We start from the raw sequence: 13559 nt of genomic DNA, 5'->3' as shown, positions 1-13559 counted from the left end.
CACCACAAAAAGTTACTTCTTGAATGTTGCAGCACTTGAAAAAAATTAAGTGACCCAAATCCTCTTAGACACAGAAGTCTTCCGTCCACCTCATTGGGGGAGACAAGCATTTCTGTAGCAAATCCTTTGAAAGAGCTCCAAATTGGTGCATTTATCCTTTCAAAGTCTGAGGGATTTGGGACAGAGAGAAGAGGTCAAATTACTTTTCTTTAAGAATCTAAAAGTCATTTCTCTTAAATAAATAGTAGATTTGCTTTACTTCATACTGTTTGCTTGTACAAAAATATTCAGATTTATTGATACCTGAGTAGAGTTTCAGGGTGGCTTTTCATTTGTTCTTGTTTTGTTTTGTTTTGTTTTTGAGACAGGGTCTCCCTGTAGCCCCAGCTGTCCTGAACTCGCTATGTAGACCAGGCTGGCCTTGAACTCATAGAGATCTGCCTGCCTCTGCCTCCCGAGTGCTGGGATTAAAGGCGTGTGCCACCATGTCTGGCTCTTCATTTGTTCATTTTTTGAAACTGGCTCTCACTCTATCCAGGCTAGCCTCAACTCACAGCAGTCCTCCTGCCTCAGCATGCTGGTTACTAAGGATTATAGGTATAAGCCACCATACCTAGCTCTCTTCAGTAGGTTTTTAGTTTTGGGGGGTTTTTTTGTTTTTGTTTTTGTTTTTGTTTTTGTTTTGTCTTTTTGAGACAGGGTCTCCCTGTAGCCCCAGCTTGTCCTGGAACTCACTATGTAGACCAGGCTGGCCTTGAACTCACAGAGATCCGCCTGTCTTTGCCTCCCGAGTGCTGGGATTAAAGGCGTGTGTCATCACGCCTGGCTTTCAGTAGGTTTTTATACTATGATAGAGAAGAACCTGGAAGGCTAAGAGGCAGTTTTTGTGCTTCCTCACAAGACCTGCCATCCACAATGAGAGCCATGTATTATACTGTATGTAAATTTTGCCTTAGCCGGCACTTACCTTTTTGCTCATTAATAACTTACACCTGATCTGCCTAGACTTGCTTAATTATAAATAAATATAATCCTAGTAATAATTGCCTTAATCTCAGGAGTTCAAACTATTTAACACATCCTCACTGACAGGGAGGAGTTGACCTCGTTCACTTGTATAAGTCAGTACAGTGAAGACAGAAACCTGCTCACAGTCACATAGTTCAGGCAGAAGAATATCTTGTAACTTGAAGTAGATGTCCATGTTGCCAGCATGGTCACCTCTGGGGCACAGCCACCTAGAAATCACAGCTGCATTGTGAGCTGCAGCATTTTATTCAGCCCATGGTCCTTGTTTGAAGCAAATCAGAACGTGAGAAGTGCCAGACCACAAACGCACCTTTTCCATATTAAGTACTGCACAATCAACACAACTGGTTACGTGTGAAAGCACTGTTGGCCGGCAGCACTGCTTCCTGTCTTAATGATGATCAAGGAGAACTTAAAGTACCTTAAAGTAAGCCTTGCAGTCAGATTTTCAGGGACAGTCTAGAAGTGAGCCCCTTTCTCATTCCATGTGTAAAACTGTAGCACTATCACATCCTTCCCCTTTGGTATCTGGACTTACTACAGAATGTTTCCTTGTTTTAAGTTGGACATGTCTTAATATGACCTGAGAAGCCGGGCGTGGTGGTTACACACCTGTAATTCTAGCACTTGGAAGGTGGAAGTGGGAGGATTAGGATTTCGTGGCCATCTTTGGCTACACAAGACCTTGGAGAGTGGGGAGAGGATTAAAGAGATCCTGGGCTCAACAGCAGTACCTTCGGTGCATCAGATCCTGCCACCAGGACCCTGCTCATTTCTGAAGCCGCACTCCCTCTCTGCATTTCCTATTGGCCATTATCTCTTATCCACAGTTCTGTCATGCTTCAGCTTGGAATATGGAGCATCTGTGTAGTTATTATGGGCCAGTCACAGGCAGGTGTTAATTATCCTTTCAGTGACATTGCAAACTATGTAATACCCCCTAACATGGAATTCGAAGCCCAGAACAAGGCTGCACAGCTATAGTCGGCTGTGTCTAGATGGGACTAAAGCTGACAGACCCCAAAGCTGAGATTCTTTTTCAGAGCATCATACTGTATTCCAGTGAACCCAACCCCAAACCTTGTACAAAGAAAAATGCTGGAGGCTGGGGAGATGGCTGTCAGTAAAGTGCTCACCTCACCAGCATGAGAACCTGAGTTTGATCCCCAGAACCCACATAAATATGGCAGGCATGCTGGACATGGTGGCACTCACCTTTAATCCCTGAACTTGGGAGGCAGAGAGGCAGAGGTAGGCCAATCTGAGTTCAAGGCCAATCTGGTCTACATAGTAAGTTCCAGGCCAATCAGGACTACATCGTGAGACCTGTTTGAAAACAACAAAATGCCAGGCATGTTGGTGCATACTTGTAATCCAACACTGGGGAGGCAGAAACAGGAGGATCCTTGGGGCTTGCTAGCTAACCACTCTGTCTCAGTGAACTCCAGACCAATGAGAGACCCTGTTTCAAAGGAGATGGTTGGCATTCCTGGAGATGACACCAAAGTTGTCCCCTGGTCTCTACACACATGTGCCAGAAGTTCTACAAAAGAGGTGCATCTTGCTGGGCATGGTGGAGCACACCTTTAATCCCAGCACTTGGGAGGCAGAGGCAGGCAGATCTCTGAGAGTTTGAGGCCAGCCTGGTCTACATAGCAAGTTCTAGGCCAGCTGGGAAAGTTAAATCTTGGATTACAGGCAGAACATAAATGACACCAGATTTTTTTCCTGTTTGCCCAAAGCTGAGTCTGGGAAGGAGGTGGCTCCAGGGAAGAAAGAGAAGATAGAGGGAGCTAGAGACAGGCTTTGTGCACTGGCCTCGTGCATCCTCTTATATGCATGTTTGAGAGGAGGTCTCGAACTTTAGAGCTAAGAGAGAGGTTCATCCCCTTGCTTGCAAGATAGGAAATTGCAACCTGGTCTGGCTGTGCTGGATCCTCAGTACCTAGACAAACATGAGACATACAGAAAGTGTGTAACAGGACTTGGACGTAGCTTAGTGATAGGCACTCACCTGCCATGCACAAAGCTCTGGGTTCCATCTCCAGCACAGTTTTATTTTGTTTTTTGTTGTTTTTTGTTTTGTTTTGTTTTTTAGTTGTGAAACAGGTCTTTTTGTTTTCAAATACTGGGAATTTATATGAATTACTTTTCCTGTCCATCTGGCCAAATACCTGGGAGAATCAGCTTAGGGCAGGAGAGGTTTATTTTGGCTCAGAGTTGAAGAGGATACAGGCCGTCATGGAAGGAAAAGCATGATGGCTGGATCGGCGTGGTCTATGGCTGTGGGAGTATGCAGCAGCTGCTGGTTACATGTACCACCTAAAAAGCAGAGGGAAACCAGACTGGAAGTCAGGCCAGCCTAAAATCCTCAAGGCCTGCTCCTACAGCCTTAGGTCTGCCAGCTAGGTCCTGTGTCCAGATGGTTCCACAACTTGTCCAAACAGCACCACCAGTCAAGAACCAAGTGTTCAAACACATGAGCCTTTGAGGGGACATTTCATTCAAATTGTGACTAGACCGAACTCTGGGCCTCACCTTTGCTAGGCAAGTGCTCTACCACTGAGCTACATCCTCAGCCCAATAATAGGCCTATATTAGTGATGCATTTACCCTAGTCTAGAAACCACTAGCAATTTCTAGTGCAAAATCTACAGTGGAGTACTGCCTGAGGTAATTCAGGAACTAATAGGCAGAGCATGACTAACCCAGAACTCAGCCCAGAGCCTCTCTTCTAATCTGCTACACTGACAGGTATAAACTGTGGAAAAGACAGAAACCGTGTTCAAAAGCAGCCTTGTGGAACACATGAGTCCATCCATGTGATGAGCCAAGGCCAACAATGCTGATGGCCTGCCTGCATATGGCCTGATGGCAGTGCCATGTGTCAGCATCCACAAGCCACTCTCTGCCTCACATTTTAATTTCTACAGTCTGTCCAGTTTCCCAAACCATCCTGTCATTACAACCTGTCTAGCACAGATAATGAGGCAACACAGCTTTTATTGCTTCCAGAAGGGAAGGACATCTCCCTGTCCTGTATCTCACTCCTTCAGCAGACACTGGGTGCCTTCCATCTGGAAAGATGACAGTGTTGCAGAACAAGATACAATCATCAAATCCAAGTAGTCTAGATAAATATTAAGAGCAACAAAAAGGTAAGAAGTCTAAAAGCATGAGTAGAAGAACGAACAATGAGACGGAGACTAGGACCTGCTGGGCATTGCAAAGGAATGTGAACCTCAGCCAAGTTCCCAAGTGGGGAACCACTGCAAGGCTGAGGAGGGGTCACCAAGATCTGGTTACGCTGCAGAGAACTTAGTTGGAGAGAATGGTGGAAAACTGGTGGTGGGAAGATCCCTGAGAAGCCATTCTGGAAATCACAGGAGAGCTGGCTGCAGCCAGAGTTAAAGATGCAAAGACAAGAGGGTGAGTTTGATTGGAGAGTTGCTCAAGTGTGCCTTGAACGGGATTCAGTGGCTGGTGGAATTTGCCAAACTTAAGGAAAGCATCCAGATCTCATATCAGGAACTGAGCAGCTGGTCATACCATTCACTAAGAAAGGAGTCAGAGAGAGGGGCAGCTCAAGGAAGCCTCCAGTGGCCCTGTAGGTCGAGGGCTCAGGAGAGTGGGCTGGTCAAGTCAGATTCCAGGCTCAGCAGCCTAGAAGTACCTGTTAAGCCAAAGGAAGAGTGAGGGTGCAGCTCAATGCTAAATTGCCTGCCTAGTATCCATGAGGGCCAGGGTCCCAACCCCAGCACCACAGGAAAAACAAAGGCAGGGCATGGATAGAATTGCACCTGGAAAGGTTCCCCAAGAACTGCCAGCATGTGCAGACAGGATGGGATGCCAGGAAAGCAACTGGCAGAAAGTCACCAGAGAGATGGCAGGAGACACGGCGAGGTGTCATCACAGCAAGAAGGCTGCGAAGAGCAGAACTGGGCAGCAGAGCCTCAGGTCCCACACAGAGATGGCTGGTGACTTTGTCTTCAGCTCAGTCACGTTAGTGGTCAGAGAGAGAGTTCCAGTCGCCAAGGGTAGAGAGAGTAAGTGGAAGGGTGAAGGATGGGGCCAAATCCAGGATCCCTTCAAGACCTTCAGCAGGAAGGGGAGGCAAAGGAGGAGGCAGGAAGGAGCACGTTACATTCACCAAGATGGGAGAAGCCAAAGAGAGGGGACAGCGGAGGGTGAGGTGGCAGAGAAAGTGGGAGCTGATGGTATACAGAAACTGGTTGGAGGGATAGAGGAAAGGAGGGGAAAGGATGGTGCCGGTTCAGGTAACCACGTATGTGAGGTGACAGAAAGTTGAGGGAGCTTCGGCCTGATGGCTGCTGGTCTCCTACCTATAGTAAGAGGCAGGAAGAAATAAGAACAGTGGGGTCAGGAATTTTCCCAGAGTCAGAAGGATTGCCAAGCACATTGGGAGGCCTGTAGCAGTCAAGAGCCAGCAGTCTTTGGGGGAAGTACATGAGCAGCTCCCACAGCCTGGCAATGGGAAAGGAAAAAATAAGTAGCTGGCGGTTAAGGTTTTGCATGGTAAGGGCAAGGGCGTAAGCAAATTGCTGTTCTAGGCTAGAGAAGGAGGGAAGTGAAAACAGAAACATCTTGAGGCCTTTATGGCACTGGCAATATTCAGGAAAGCAGAAATAAAAAGCGGGGCTGGGCCCATCGCTCTGTGGCACTGTTTACCCTGCATGTGTAACATGCTGGGTGCTAACCCAGCATCACCCAACCTGTATACATAGGGCAAGAGCTCACAGGCCTGGCTGTGCCTCATAATCAAGACAAATAAAAATGCAGACTCCACAGGCTGGGTATATAGCTCAATAGAGTGTTTGCCTAGCATGATTGAAACATTGGGTTCCATCCCTGTACCAAATAAATTGGGTGTGGTGGTGCACACCTATAATCCCAGCACTAGGGAGGTAGAAGCAGGGGGATCAAAGATTCAGGGGCCTTCTCTGCTGCATAGCAAGGTTTGAGGCTAGTCTGGGCTATAGGACACCCTGTTTAAACATAGGTTAAAAAAAAAAAAAAAAAGCCTGGAGAGATGGCTCACAGAACCCATGAGCTAAAAGGAAAGAACTGAGTCCTACAAGTTATCCTCTGTCCTCCACACATATGCCAAGGCACACGCACAACTGCGCACATACACACAGAATAAATTTAAAAAAAGGTTAAAAAAAAAAAAAAAAAAGCCTGGAGAGATGGCTCACAGGGTAAAGCACTTTCCTTGCAAACATGAAGTTCAGAGTTTGATCCCCAGAACCCATGTTACTGTAAATGCATGTAGGTGTGATTGATCCTATATTTCTAGGCAAGCTGGTCAGCAAGAATAGTCATCAATAAGCTCTGGGTTCAACTGAGAGAGCCTGCCTTGATTAATAAGATCGAAAGCAATCCAAGAAGATGCCCAATGTCAAACTCGGGCCTCCACGCATACATGCACACATATGCACATGCACCTGCACATGTGTGCCCACACGTGACCATTCATACACTCAAAAAATACATACATATTAAAAATTAAAAATACAGACTCCTATCCTTTTCTGGCATCCAGTAAACCAGAGGCTCAAATTCAACTCCTGTCTAGATAGATTTGGAAGCTACTTGGACTAAAGGAAGAAGCAGACAAGTAAATACACAGAATATGTGCATTGTGATGTCTGGGCCTGGCCTATTTCAGGAGGCTGTGGAAGTCAAGAGGGCTGGGTGGCAGGAAAAATTCCCTGGCAAAGGTAAGACCAGGCTGAGTGGGAAAAGATGCACTGGGGTTGGCTGAGCAGAGGGGAAGGCGCCAATCCTGTGTTCCAAGCCCAGGGAACAGCATGTGCAAAGTCAGGGCAACATCTGTGGAGCTCCCATTCACTTGGTGTGGTTAGAACACACCGGGTAAACAGGGGAGTGGTGCGATGTCTCAGGAGGAGGAAGCAAGAAGCACATAGTTCCAAGCCTCCTGCGCGCTCCACTCCCCATCAAAAGCACTTCTCTGCAACAGCCGGGGACGCCTAAAAGAGACTCTACAGTAACACTTGGAAGCAGGCTCCCTGGGCTGGGGGCAGAGCCACAGGCTGGTCCTATGAATCACATGTTATCTGCGAGGACCCCTAGAAGGAGCAATAGTTTTGCCCTGACTGGAATAAAGGGGCCACAGCTTTGCAGTTATTTATTTGCTTTTAGGGTAAGGCATATATCCTAAGCTCAGAGAGCATTACTGAAGGAACCTCCCCTTCTGGGCTCCCAGCCAAGAGTCGGGATAAGAGGCAGCCCAGAGTGATCACATCCAGAGTGTACAGGCATTGTGGGGAGTTGTTTTCCCCCAGATGGTTGCTCCTCCTTCCTTCTGGGGCCCTAAAGCTTCAGTCAACCCCCAGGCCCCCCCTCTCTCTCCTCTAGTTTCAGAGGTCTCTAGGCATGTGCCAAAAGGTAAACCACACAAACATGGACATGTCAAAGGTCACACTTGGGGGCTGATTGAGTCTCCCAACACCCACTCAACTCTCTACAGAGCCTCCAAAACAGAATCCATCTGGAATATTCTACAAAGTCAAGGTGTTTTCACTCTCAAACTCACACCAACCTAGGACTTTGCCATCCCAGCCTGTGTCAGGGCTCGGAGAGGACTTGGGGCTCACCCTGTGGCCCCATTTGGCAAAACACACCCTGACAAGCATTCCTGGAGATGAAAGGGAAAGTTGGACATCCCCACCCCCGCACCCCCCCCAGAGAGCTTGGACTACAGCAGCAGTACGACCAGTGTGGTCTCCAGAGACACCAGACAGAGGGAACACAGGACCCCCCAGTCCCCATGTCATTTCTCCACACAGAGGAGGACTCTTGGAGCTAGAAGAGAAGTTGGGAGGGAAAATGGGGGAGGAAGGAAGAAGGCTACACCTTGCAGTCTGAAATCACTAGCTACTGATACCCCCAGGAGTCAGGCCTGATTGAGATCCTACCAACGACAGGTACCCTCACTAAGCTAAGAGGAACACCAAAGCTTAGCCCCAGAGGTCTGCAGCTCTCTGTCACCCTAGAAGTCAGCTCAGCTAAAGGCAAAGAAGAATTTCTTACCTGAGGACAGAAAAACAAGTTCCTGTTGTGTGTTTTTCAAAACCTGCTGACTCTGTAGCCAAAATGAGCTTCCATTAAAAAGAGTTGGGCTCCAGCAAGTGCCAACTGGGTACTTTTAGATTTAAAAGCTGCTGAGGCAGGGGAAGGGGAGAGTCTTCAATAACAAGGCAGGAGAGATCAGAAGGGCCTAGGCTTAGAGCCCACACCTCTCATTTTAGCACACAAAGTATCAGGGTAGGTACAAGTGGTACCCAAGCTCTGGGAACCCTAAGGACACTTAACCTAGTTAACATACAGAGGAGTGACTGTATATGGAGCATTATGCCAGGCATGTCCCATACATGGTGTCATTTACTCCCTGAGAAAGTAAAAGAAAGGCCACGTGGGTTGGAAGGAAGCCACGAAGACATGGCAGGGGTGGCCAGGAAGAGTCCTATAGCCTATAAGCCTCAAGGGACCTTAGCGACAATATTAGTTTGTTAGGGGTACCAACAAAGAGCCATAGACTGAAGCTTACACAACAGAAACATCCTACCTCACAGGTCTGGAGGCACAACATCTACAAACATTGTGTCAGCAAGGACCCTTCTCAGGGCACTCTGTTCTACAGCTTTCTCCATGGCTTGTAGATGGCATCTCTCTGTCTCTCTCTTTCCCTGTGTGTCTATGTATATTTCTTCTCTTGTCTTCTCCCCTGCTCTCCTGTTCGTTCTCTCTCTCTCTCTCTCTCTCTCTCTCTCTCTCTCTCTCTCCTTCCCCCAGGGTCTCAGGTAGCCTAGGCTGGCCTCAAATTTAGTAGATAATTGAGGATGACCTTGAACTTCTGATCCTCCTGCCACCAACCTCCTAAGCCATGCCCAGTGTACAACAGTGCTAGGGATTGAACCCAGGACTTTGTGCATGCTAGGAAAGAGTCCTGTTGGATTAGGAACCTTACAGGCCTTATTTTAATTTGATTACCTCTGTCAAGGCTAGCTACAAATAAGTTCACAATCTTAAGTACTGTGTTTAAGACTTCCGCAAATGAATTTTTGGAGGACACAGTTCAACACCTAATAGCAGCATCCAGCCCAACTCTCTTTAAATATTTTTTTCCTGTGGAAGGGGGAAGGGGAAATGCATACCACAGTACACATGGAGATCAGAGGACAACTTGAAGGAGCTGGTTCTCCTTTTACTATGTGGGTCCTGTGGATTGAACTCAGTTCATCAAGCTTGGTGGCACAGACCTTTATCCACTGAATCATCCCACCAGCCCCTATCTTTAAATGAGGGCACTGAATCCTTGAGTAAGAAAGTGATATGCACAGGTTGCCCAGCAAGGTGAACTGCTAAACAGAACCCAGATCTGTGGAGATTTTAGGGCCTGAGCATAGTTTCCCAGGAGCAGCACCATTGCTTGCTTCTGGGAGCTCCTTCCTCAGGGAGTCAAATCCAAGAAGCGCCTGATCAAGCCTCCAGGCCTGGAGTGAGGACACACCAAGACCCACTTACAAGTCAATAGCCGAGAAGACTGAAATGCCAGAGTGGAAGGACACTATACATGGAGCTCACTGGAAGCACCATGTCTTATTTTTACCCAGCTTCTCATTAAGAAACCCGAATTGGAGGTCAGGAATGTGGTTCAGTTAGTAGACTGTTTGCTTAGCATGCATAAGGCACTGGGTTCAAGTCCCAGAATTGCATAAAACTGGGTATGGTGACACACATTTGTAACCCCAGCACTGGAGGTAGGAAGGTCAAGAGTTCAAGGTCATCCTCAGCTACATAGCAAGCCTGAGGCCAGCCTGGGCTACATGAGACCCCCCCATCTCAAAAAATGAAGAAGTGAGAAGCACATCCTGTCACTCACACAAAGCTGCATGCCTTACCTGTGGCCCCCAACAACACAGCCAGAATTTGGTCAGGAATTTGTTGGCCTCTGCTTTCATTCAGTCCTGGACCCAGAAAGTCAGTGAGTTGCAATGTGTCACTAAGAAGTGGCATAGTTTTTTTGACCAAAACCACATCACAGCAAGGTGTGGTGGCTCACGTCTGTAATACCAGCACTCAGGGGAAGCTGAGGCAGGAGGATTACCATGCCTTTGAGACCAGCTCAGGCTATATAGCAAGTTCTAGGCCACTCAGAAAGCCTGTCTCAAACACACACACACACACACACACACACACACACACACACACGGCAAAAATTAAAACTGAACATAGCACCAAGGTGTGACAGACACCAGACCACACAGATCAAGCTAACGGGCTATGGGGAAGGAAGTGAGAAATTCGCTTTGTCCTCTGTACCAGGCCCACTGGTTTTACAGATACTTGCTTTTTTTTCCTTTTAAATTTTTCATTCAATAAAAATAGGTCCATGGGACAACATTATAGCATTCGTGGAAATAAACACTAGGAACCACATCATAGCGTTCTGTTGCAGACTTGACACAGGCTCCTAGGCAGCTCCCCGCTCATTCTGATTTATGCAGTGGTGGACGCCCTTGCTGGTCCCAGGTGGGACCCGACCTTGGGGAGGAGGGAGGAGGAGGTACAGAGCCATCAGCTGTTTCCCCTCACCAAGGCTAGAAATGCAGCTTTGTCTGAGCCTGCCTTGTGCACTGTAAAAAGTTTCCATCGCAAAGTGTCGATTCAGGAAACCAAGGTTAGAGGCCAACCCGTTTGTATTTGAAAATGGTGAGACACTGGGCTTCCTGCCTTGATTGCTCTCCTGGGGCCTGGGACCAGCTCAGAGGGGTGAGGTGGGGCGGCTTTGCAGGTTACAGGATGTGAAAGTGGGGACTGGAGGTTAGGGGAAGGAATAAAAGGCCAAGAGCTGAGCACGCCCAGTAAAGGCCATGTGCGGCTCTCTTCAGGGTTTCCTGTGGGTTTGCTGAGAACATTGTGTTCTGGCTCTGAACGTATCCTGCACCCCTCTCATCCCCTGGGTCCTAGCACTGGGCCTCTCCAGTCAGCCCAGGCTTCCCTGCACCTGTGTGAGGCCATTTCAAACTCCCCACCCCGAGGAAGAACAACCAGAAGCCACCAGACTTTGAGCACAGGGTCTGACCTCTGCCTTCCCACAACATCTTCCAGGCATGTGACTGTCACACAGGAACACTTCATGTGCCTCATAACAAAACATCCTTGGGGTGGCAGGTCTGAAGTGTAGGAATGGGAAGGAATCACCAGTGTCTGTGTGTACTAGAATCTTCTGGATATAGTCTCCTGTCATTCTAGGAGTGATGGATTTTGAACCATTATTTCAATGAACCTTAGCCTTCAAACATCCCGTCTAGAAAAAAAAAAATGCCTTTAAAACAGTCTTCATTTCTTTTTTTCTTTTTGGTGATGCTGCAAATGGAATCCAGGGCCTTGTACATGCTAAACACCAACTCTACCATTGGGCTATACCCCCAGTCTCAACAGGTACTTTGTTTCTTTGTTTGAAACAAAGTTTCATCTAACCCAGGCTAACTTCTACCACTAGACAATTCTTCTACCTCAGCCTCCCAAGTGCTATGATTATAGACATGTGCCACTACACCCAGCTTATATTATTGTTGTTGTTATTATTATTGTTACTATTGGGGGGGCTCCATAATGTGCATGTGGAGGTCAGAGGGGTCTGTTCTTCCACTGTGGGTTCTATACCAAAAACACTTTTACCTGCTGAGTCATCTCACTACCTATTACTTTTCATGTATGGTATATGCATATGTATGTATGCAAGGGGTGTGTGTGTGTGTGCGTGTGTGTGTGTGTGTGTTTGTGTGTGTGTGTGTGTGTGTGTGTGTGTGTGTAGGTGCATATACCTATGCACAGGAGAGCAAAGGACAGAAGGGGTCACTGGGTGTCCTCTATCATTCTCCTTATTTCCTTGAAAAAAGTCTCTCACTGAACCTGGAGCTCTTGGTGTGTCCCCCATCCCCACACTAGGCCAATAAACCCCAGTGATCCTCCTGTCTCTGCCCCACCCCCACCACAAGTGCTCAAGGCCACACTTGGCTTTTTCTGTGGGTACTGGGCGTCCAAACTCAGGTCCCCATGCTTGTGAAGTAAATGTTCTTGCCCACTGAGCCATCTTCCCAGTCCTAGTAATTAAAAAAATTTTTTTTTGCTTTAGTTATTTTTATTTTATTTGTATGAGTGTTATGTCTACATGTTTATAAGTGCACTCATGTCATGCATGCCCTCAGAGGACAGAAGAGGGCGTCGGATCCCATGGAACTGGAGTTATAAATGGCTGATAGCTGCCATGTGAGTGCTGGAATTCAAACCCAGGTCTTCTCCAAGGACAGCCAATGTTCTTAACCACTAAGCCATCTTTCCAGCCCCTAGTTATTTTTTTTGACACAGGGTTTCATATATCTCAGGCTGGCCTCTAACTCCATCTGTGTCGCTGAGGATGACCTTGAACTAATCTTTCTGCTTTCACAGGTATGGGTTGCCATGCTTGGTTTAAACACAGGGCGAGAGAGAGAGAGAGAGAGAGAGAGAGAGACTGAGACTCTACCAACTGAGCTATACCCTGAGCCTGGGGTCCTTAAAGATCCCACCACCCACCATTCCAAGAACCACAGACTTTTGGGAGACACAATCAAACCATATCCTAATCACAGCAGAGATTTGGTTCCGAAAGGATTCAGACATTTTCATCATTGAGTTCTGGGTCACAAATTTCTCTGTTAAACTGTACACCTCTTTTGCAAGCCATTGTATCCTGCCCAGCCACACCCTCTGCCTTGTGTGTGCAACCACTGAATGTCACTCACTAGAAGCCCTTTCCTCCAGCTATGGTAGGCCAGCCAAGGACTGCACACTGAACACCCGCCCTGCACCAGGCACTGACTGAGACAATGGGCAAGCAGCTGCCAAAGTCAAGCACAAAACAAAGGAAAGTCGCTTGGGACTCTGCCCCTCCCAGACGACACAGTCTGATAGAAATAAAGACATTCAATAAGAAAGAACAATCCCAGGGTTCAAGAATAAGCTAGTAGATCAGGGGTGGGGGGGATGACAGAGCATGGCTAAGGGGTACAGGGGTGCAGTTGGGTAGGAGGAATGGATTCAGTGTTTTAAGATAAATAGGGTAACTACAGATAACAACTCATTATATATTTCAAAACCACTTGTAGACAGCTGGGCATGGTGGTCCATGTCTGTAATCCCAGCACTGCACCTAGGAGGCTGAGGCAGGAGGATCTCAAGTTCAAGGCCAACCTGGGATATTTAACGAAAACCTATCTCAAACAAAGAACAACAAAAATATAATAGAGGGCTGGAGATGCAACACAGTTGGTAGAGGGCTGGCCTAGCATGCAAGCGGCCCTAGTACTGCATACACAGGTGTGATAGTATACACCTGGGATCCCAGAAATCAGGACATGGAAGCAGGAGGGTCAGAAGTTCAAAGCCATCCTCTACCACGAGGAAGTTCAAGACCAGCTCAAGACACTGTCTTAAAAAAA

This window comes from Nannospalax galili, unplaced genomic scaffold, assembly GCF_000622305.1.
Source record: "Nannospalax galili isolate Female #2095 unplaced genomic scaffold, S.galili_v1.0 scaffold1437, whole genome shotgun sequence".
NCBI lineage: Eukaryota > Metazoa > Chordata > Mammalia > Rodentia > Spalacidae > Nannospalax > Nannospalax galili.
This window is presented reverse-complemented; position numbering follows the sequence as displayed.